We start from the raw sequence: 9,138 nt of genomic DNA, 5'->3' as shown, positions 1-9,138 counted from the left end.
TTTTGCAGGTTGTGGTCGCTGTTTGGTTGATTTTGTTTACTACATAGAGCTTGATCTTTGTTATCAGTTTGGTCCTATAGTTCAACAGAATGATACAATGTGCCTAAGAAATCTGTTTCGTATTGACTCAAGAGAAAGACACAAGTACATTCGACTTGTAACAGGTAATGATGAATCGTAATCCTGAATCCACATTTTAATGCCTTCCCCCCTTCCCCCGATAGATTGGTCACAAAATAAAAAATAAAATAAAAATAAGACGACAAAATAATTGGTTGCATATTGGATTCAACATATATAATTAAAATTCAAAAATAAGAAAGCAATCTTATTGTGATTACGATACTTGTGGTACTTATCCAGTCATTATGTTATTATTTATGATATTCTCGTATTCATGTCTTCCAATGCGCTTTGTCTATATCCTTTTGGTGTTACTTGGATACATATAGCTTGGCTCTGTGCCTTTGTAAAACATGTTTGTATGATAGTCTTTCATTTTTGCTATGTGTTTTGTCTATATGCCATTTTATGTTTCTTTGATACAGATATGACGTGGTTCTGTACTTATACATCCCGTCATTGTGTTATTGTACTATGTTAAATTTGTGTATTCCTGTCTTCATTTTTTGCTAATATGCTTGGTCTATACACCATGTATTATTTACTAAGTGGATTCTATTTTACTAATATTCTATATTCTATAGTACCCATATGTATGAGGGTATTGCATGACCTGCTTCAAGCAGAAGTGTTTGCTGTGCTTTTAAAATGGAGAGTTTTCGGTTTCATAAACCGGACACGTTTGGCCTTTTTTCAATTATAGACACAATTGGGCGCTTATAATAAGAACACGTTTTGGCGCCCTTTAGCAACTTTAGAAAGATAAAGTACAGACGCATTACTATGCATTCAGCTTACTTTTTATTTTGTTTGGATTGACAGTTATATCAGCTGCAATGAATTTGTTGGTGTTGCGTTTCCTTACTCTAAATTCTGAAGATGAAAGACGAGACGAACTTGAGGCAGCAATAGCTGCCCAGAATGCAGTTCACCTTGAAGGCGACGTCATAACCGGAAACGCAGGTGTTGTGGGTAATGCACAAGAGCGACCTGATTTTCAAGAGACTTTATCAGTATGTTCATGCTCTTGTTATAAATGGAGGTCAGCCAGAGATAAAATTTATGGTGCAACCAACAACCCAACACGTACAAAATCTTTCATGTCAAACAATGTCACGACAACTAAGGAGGACAACAACTCTGAAACTGATTCATTCTTATTGTGGCAACGTAGTAAACGTGCGTCATTTTAAACTAATAATTTTTCTAGTCCTTTTATTTATATTTACATTAAACATATTTTCATTAATTTATTAAATAGTATTGCTCCACCAGAATATATAAAAATTGTGGAATTGGCATATTTTATCAGGCTAAAACCGACCTCAAAACTAATACTAGTAATGCACTTTTGTCGTAGATAAGCTTTATAACTGAATGCATTTCATCTATAACAATGGAGTTTGTCATGTTTGATAATTGTATGTTTAATGGAAACCATGAAAGTTGATTGAACGTTATTGGAAGTCTGCTTGACTAACGACAGCTGATAATTACCAAATACGTAGAAGCAATCCTTTTCTCTTTTCCTCATCATCGAATTAAACTTATTACCAGGTTTTTACTATCATGAACAACACTACGGGTGCCACATGTGGAGCAAGAACTGCTTAGCTTTCAGTGGCATCAGTGTTCACATCAGTTTTAGTAGGGGTTCTTATTGCTCAATCTGTATTGTTCTATTGAGAGATTTTTTGACTACTTTGTCTTTTCGTCATTTTTTGTCATAACGTTATTAGTTTGGCTTTGGTCAGACATGAGTTTTGAATGTAAACTCACAATAGATACCAGGACTAAATTTTATATATGCGACAGACGCGCGTTTCGTCTACAAACGACTCATCGGTGACGCGTGAATCCAAAAAAGTTTTAAAAAAAGCCAAATAAAGTACGAAGTTGAAGGGCATTGAGATCCAAAATTCCTAAAAGTGTTGCCAAATACATCTTAGGTAATCTATACCTGAGGTAGAAAAGCCTTATTATTTAAAAAAAATCAAGTTTTGTAAACAGTTAATTTATAAATATAATAATATCAATGATAATGATAATGAATGTCAGCTTCATATACTGTGGATTCATTTATATTCGTTTGTAACAATTTTCGTGGATTGAGGGAAACGTGCATATTCGTGGATATTTAAATCCGTGGTTTTGGCAAAGATTGCATACATTCCTATTGAATATTTGTATCTCGTTAAACATTTAAATTTGTGGTCCCCCTGTACCCATGAAATCAACGAAAGTTGGTGATATCCAACGAATATTAATGAATCCATAGTTTTCCGACTTTCTGCAACACACAGTCAATAAATGAAAGCACTTTAATCTTCCATGTAGCAAGCCGAATGCAAAGAACAAGAAAACAATATTATGTAAGACAAAATATGCCTCATTTTCCATAGGGTTATGCGCCAATCACATTATATGTGTAAATGTGTTTACAAGGGAGATATCAATTTACTGAAAATTCAAATATACCGGCTAATCGTGCAACTTGATTGGATATTTTGACATTGGATTTACATGAGTGCATACATTTAGGTGTACATTAAAATTAAAACTTTTAAACACTTTTATTAATGACGTTATGATTTATGCATGCTAGACTTTTAAATTTCAAAAAAGTTTAAAGGATCCCGATGAAACTAAGCCCAGGAATTGTTTTCAAATGCACACAAATTATGAAGTATTTTGTTATATGCTATCATTCGGTCGATATCGCAACTGTTTGACTGCATGTACCGAGGATATAATCAGCTCATTAATCGCTGCTTTTGGTACTGACATGATATATAACATACATTTTTGAAATTCTATTTTCGTAAATTAAGACATTATTTAGAACTCAACGTTACAACTCCCTCAGATAAAGTTGTGCTGAGATGAATTTGGCAATGTCAAAGTTCTATTGGCCAACTAGCTTCTAACGTAACCAGGTTTTTATTCATTTTACGTTTTAAAATTTATAAGTTTAAATGAACTCATAGATACCAGGATGGAAACTTTATATTTACGCCAGACGAGCGTTTCGTCTACAACAGACTCATCAATGACGCTCGAATAAAAAAATGTTAAAGAGACCAAATAGAGTACGAAGTCGAAGAGTTCCTGTTAAACGTCAAATCAAGAAAAGCGTTGTTACCCACAACATTTATATAGTGTTGTTTACCATTCGACGTCAAAATTGTCACGAGACTTTCGATTTCCTGATTTAAGTTGTGATCGTTTTTCCCTCCTGCAAAACATAGTTGCAACTACATCAGTGTATTATAAAAGATTTAGCTAGCTCTAAAACCAGGTCTTACTCGCTATTGTCTCGGAAAATGCCAGACCCTAATCGACAATATGACGGTTGTTTTTCATTGGTTGATCAAATGGAACATTTGATTATGTCAGTTTTTTATGGATTCCCCCTTTTTGTATTTTTCTTCAAGTTCAATACTTTTGTAAATACATGCATCTTTTAAGTGGTTATGACAACGATCCATATTTGTGAATATACAAGCAACAATACAAAAAGGGTCTCTTTCAATATCTGCATTTCCTTGAAGCAAAATTCAGCGTTTAACATAGTTTCGTGCAAGACTTAGTATCGATGAAACTCTAAATTCGAGACCTTCAAGTAACAAAATCATCTTGATAGTTCTTCAAATCTCACGCCAGAAGAATAACGTTATGCTAACAAGGAACTATCGATTTAGTCTCACTAATGTAATTCCAATTATTTAATCAATGTAGTAAGTTATCAAATATACACAAATGAATGAATAAATGTATTAATTTGTTTTATTAATTGTTTTTGTCCGTTGGAGGATAATAACTGAAATATAAGATAACTGTAAATAAACCGGCTTAGTTAATTGTTCTATTTTAGGTGCTTTTGTACGTGATAACAGCATACGAGTCAATGATTTGTGCGGAATATACCATTAAGGTATTTTAATCCTTGAGTCATTGAAAAACCGACAAGATCATGATGAAAACCGACGAAAAGGGCAAACAGTCTACAAAACAAAGCAAAGCAAGCAACAGATAGGGCCACATAAAAAACAACCCATAAAACGATGGTGATAGCAGGTGCTCTAAAAGGCACTGGGGTAAAGCTGATGACCGTAACTGCATTCACGGTCATCCCAAGATGTCGGATGAAAAATTAGGTCAGTTTCTGTATTGTCTGTTAAAGTGTTTCTATATCATTTTCTTTACAAATCATACATTGAAACGATGTAAATTTATAAAAGAATCACTCGGAAATCACTAATTACTTCCGAGAAATGTGCATGAAACGGGAAATTCGATTTGAAAAAATCGCCAAGATGACCGTAAATCACAATCGAGATGACCGTAACAGAATCAGCGATTCATAACAAGGCTGACCGTAACTGCTTTTAAGATGACCGTAATTTGTAAATGATGACCGTAACTTTTAAAGGATGACCCTCAATTCTAAGAAATATCCGTATTTATATATAACTATCTTTATGTATCAAATGATTAATCGTGTTGGTATACACATATTAATATGAATGATTTATCCTATAGGTAGAAGAAAATAAGACGTGATTCAAATGCAAAGATTACCATATGTATCTTTTTTACAGTAGAGGGTTCAATTTTTAAAATGAATTTGCCAAAAGACATGCGGTACACAGCCTTCAACTGCTCGACAAAAGATTTTGTTTTGTTTCTGGGATTCCTTTTAATGACATATAATAAATACACATTTTTAAAAATGCCAAAAAATTGCATGTTGTACACCCATTGATATTATATCGTCTTTCATTTTGTCGTGCAAATAAAATAACAGAAATATTTTGAAAATATCATTCGAATAAACTAGTGAAGGTGAGCTCCAGCAAAGCAGATCCTTAAAATAGTATTGTACGAAAAGCGTATCACAAGGCGGAACGTTGTCAATTTGTATATATACAGAAATGTTATTCATACAGTCAGGATTCTACTTCTTCAAAATTATCTCCACATTACGCCAGTTCATGCTCACAGTCGTAGAAATGGAAGCCATTGTAGGGATGACGCTCTGCCAATTTTGCTCTTGAAAACTGATAAATTTATCCACATAGCACCATTACGATCGATCGTTATATGTCAGTTATATTTTAAAATACAAATGTATCTACTAGCTAATGAGCATTAGTTAATGATCTTGTCTGCATTGATTCAACTTAAAAATATTGTCTGTTTGGATGTCAGATGGAATTTTTGAAAATTCTTAAGCATTTAAAAAAATTCTAATTAAATATTTCGTGGAAGGGCAGACAACATTTTCAGTGGTTGAAGATTATAAACCCTAGTTATCACACACACATTTTCATCATCCAAATTAAAAGACTGTCGTCAAGTACTTTTAGAAAAAATAGCTATTCGAACACACCTACTCTGTTTTTGTGATTCATTAGATAGGTATCTCAATTGACCCATACATTTCATCTTTTCGTACTGTCATTTCTTTACGTTATAAAGTCAACCTGTAGCTTTGATATATAATAATGATAGAATCTGAAGCGAGATGCTATATAAAATACTCTTGCTTTGTACGTTTTAAAGACAAAATATACACCCCAAACATGCCCTAACATAAAAAGGTGCACTCGATTTTTCTCTTTTCGATACAATCGTTACTTGTTTTTGGGAATTTTTTCTTGATTCACATAATGGAAGGGCAGACACGAAAATTTCTGAACTAAAAGATTGATATGTTCTCCGTCCGTGATAAAAAAAAATCGGAGGTTATGCATTTTCTACATCCAACTTATAGATACTATATATAAAAAAGAAGATGTGGTATTATTGCCAATGAGACAGCTATCCAGAAAAGACCAAAATGACACAAACATTAACAACTATAGGTAACCGTAAGGCCTTCAACAATGAGCAAAGCCCATACCGCATAGTCAGCTATAAAAGGCCCCGATAAGAACCATGTCGTCCACTTGATATCTTATTGTTTTGCATTACTATGTAATAGATACATTGAAAACTTATGCAAATGGTGTTTTTAAAATAAGAAAATTGTCGTTTTATTTGTTTCTATTAACTTTTTAAAATTTTGTTACTATATCAAACATTACAGTTAACTTTTATCGCTTTCTCGATAAACACAGAGCTTCGATTCTTTTGTTCTATTTCAAAAGTGTTTCCGCCTGCATATATCAAGACAAATTAAGATTTTAATCTGCTTCCTCTGGACCCATACACATGGGCTCGATTACCAAATATTCGTATGTATTATTAATGTTTTTAATGCTCCATTTATTGGCATTATGTTTTTCTGGTCTGTGCGTACGTTCGTCCGTTCGTCTGTTTGTTTGTCCGTTTGTCCAGCTTCAAGTTAAATAAAATTGAAACTTAGTACACATTTTCCCTATGGAATGATCTTTTTAATTCTAATGCAAAATTACAGTTTTATCCCATTTTCATAGTCCACTAAACATAGAAAATGATAGTGTAGATGAGGCATCCGTGTACTAGGGACACATTCATTTTCTTCAAATTTTCGTCGTATCGCTGTAAATTTGTGTTAAAATTTTAACGTCGATATCAATAAATATTTCATTGTTTACGAGAAATATGCAATTTACTATCATTGTTATAAATCCTAAATATGGCCAATTATATTATAGTTTAAAAAAAGAAATTTTCGAAACATATTTATATCCGCTAACCGAGCCCCTATTGAGATCGACAAACTCAACAAAAAAGCTTTGAATACAATACGGATATTTCTTAGAATTGATGGTCATCCTATAAAAGTTACGGTCGTCCTATATAAATTACAGTCAGTCTTTACAAATTACGGTCATCCTTTACAAGTTACGGTCATCTTTTTACCAATCACGGTCATCCTTGTTTTATGTTACGGTCATCTTGAAAATATTTTGATTATGATTTACGGTCATCTTAACAATTTTTTCAAATCGAATTTCCCGTTTCATGCACATTTCTCGGAAGTAATTAGTGATTTTCGAGTGATTCTTTTATAAATTTACATCGTTTCAATGTATGATTTGTAAAGAAAATGATATAGAAACACTTTAACAGACAATACAGACACTGACCTAATTTTTCATCCGACATCTTGGGATGACCGTGAATGCAGTTACGGTCATCAGCTTTACCCCAGTGAAAAGGGTTAAATTATAATATTGTCGGAGATATATAAACAATAATGTTTTGAAAGGGTTTCAAAAAGTATGAATAGGGACAGTCCTAGAAAGAAACTACTTTTAAGTACTTTTGTGGAAAACACAAACCAAGGCTAGGTCTATATTCGGTATGAAGTCAGCCTCACATGAATAAAGGAACAAGTCGGAACGAAGAAGGGACACAGTTGGTTCCTTTGAGAGTGCCGATTTTAGTGTAGAAAAACACGTCCTATAAAATTTTCAGTAACCACATCTGATTCACGCCACCTCTAAAATATGACAATTCAAAATAATTTTGAAGCCCGTCTTTTTTTGATTGATTGATTGATTGATTGATTGATGTTAATAATTTAGAAAGACGTTGCATGGAGCAATATTTAGACCCAGCAATGTACGTTGTTTTTAGGACACCTTAGTTTAGGTTTCTAATTTAGTGTCGTCCCCTCCTTGTTAAGATGTTTCTATGTGGAGACAATTGATGAAGATGCGATTTACTTTCTGCAGTATGAATGCAAATATTGTAAAATATAAATCAAAGATTTCAATAAGATATGCTCGGGTGGATGTCAATAAGATATCAGATTTTCATTTTGATGCAATAATGCCATCGACCAAGATAAGTATATAATGAAAAAAGTTTAGAAAAAAGCGTTTTATCTTAAGATAGTTACAATATATTCTTTTTTTTCTCAAAGAAATAGAATCAATCCTATTTACAAGGGATACAAAACCTTTGAGAATATACTTTTTCTAATTAGATTTAGTAGATTAGAAATCATCTCCCGTTTATTTGGTTTCACATCTCTCTTCGTTCTTTTCGATTTTTTTTTTTTTTAAATAATCAGTTATGTGGAATTTGTGTATTCCTGTATGATCATATCATTTTCACATAAAACATACCAAGTGATACGTATCAAATAACATTGAAAACATTTACTGTAAAAAAAGAGAGAGAAAAAAAAAACGCTACTTGAAATGTATATTTTGATATCAAATTCATTCTTGCTATAGCGAAATAGACCAATTGGCATTCAAATTTGGAAATACGTCATCAGTATTGCAATTCTGTTATCTGTTCAGAAAGGCACATGAACAGACGACAGGACATTTTCTTGATCATACAATCACAACAGAAAATGTTTTTAACCATCTGTGTTTTCTTTTTGAAAATGTTTATAATTCCTGTACTAAGTGAATCTGGAATAGAGTTGATCTCAGCGCAGCATATACCTGAATATGACAACAAATACGAGGAAACGAACGCCGTTGAAACCTATCACGTTAAGTTTGTATTGGAATGCGCTGTACAATGTTCTTCACATAAGTGTTGTATTTCGTTCTTTCACAACAGATTGACCGGTTCGTGTATACTACACTCTGATCCGTTCGTCTATACTATTATGACATTGTCAGAGGAGGGATGGTCATTCTACTTGACACGTGAACGTAAGTCTACACATATTTATAGTTTTTAACTTTGTTTTTGCTGAGTATTGCTATTATTATTATAAACAGCACTAAAACAACTATCATTATCATTGTCTCTAATTTGAAATCAAGTCACAATTTAACAAAGTGAGTAGTTAAGCTAGCTATCAACCAGGTTAAATCCACCATTTTCTACATCAGTAAATGCCTAAATCAGGCATATGACAGTTGTTATCCATTCGTTTGGTGTGCCTGAGCTTTTCATTTTGACATTGGCTCAGGAACTTTCCGTTTAACATTTTCCTCGGAGTTCGTTTTATTTTACTTGTTGCTAAACTTCTAATCAGGGTTGACGTTGCTATGCTCAACTAAAAAAATGAATTTGTGGATGGGATTCCGAAGCAATCCTTAATATTCGATGTGA

The sequence above is a fragment of the Mytilus edulis genome, chromosome 12 (genome assembly GCF_963676685.1).
Source record: "Mytilus edulis chromosome 12, xbMytEdul2.2, whole genome shotgun sequence".
Taxonomy (NCBI): Eukaryota; Metazoa; Mollusca; class Bivalvia; order Mytilida; family Mytilidae; genus Mytilus; species Mytilus edulis.
The sequence above is the reverse complement of the archived record's forward strand: the minus strand, read 5'-3'. Positions refer to the sequence as shown.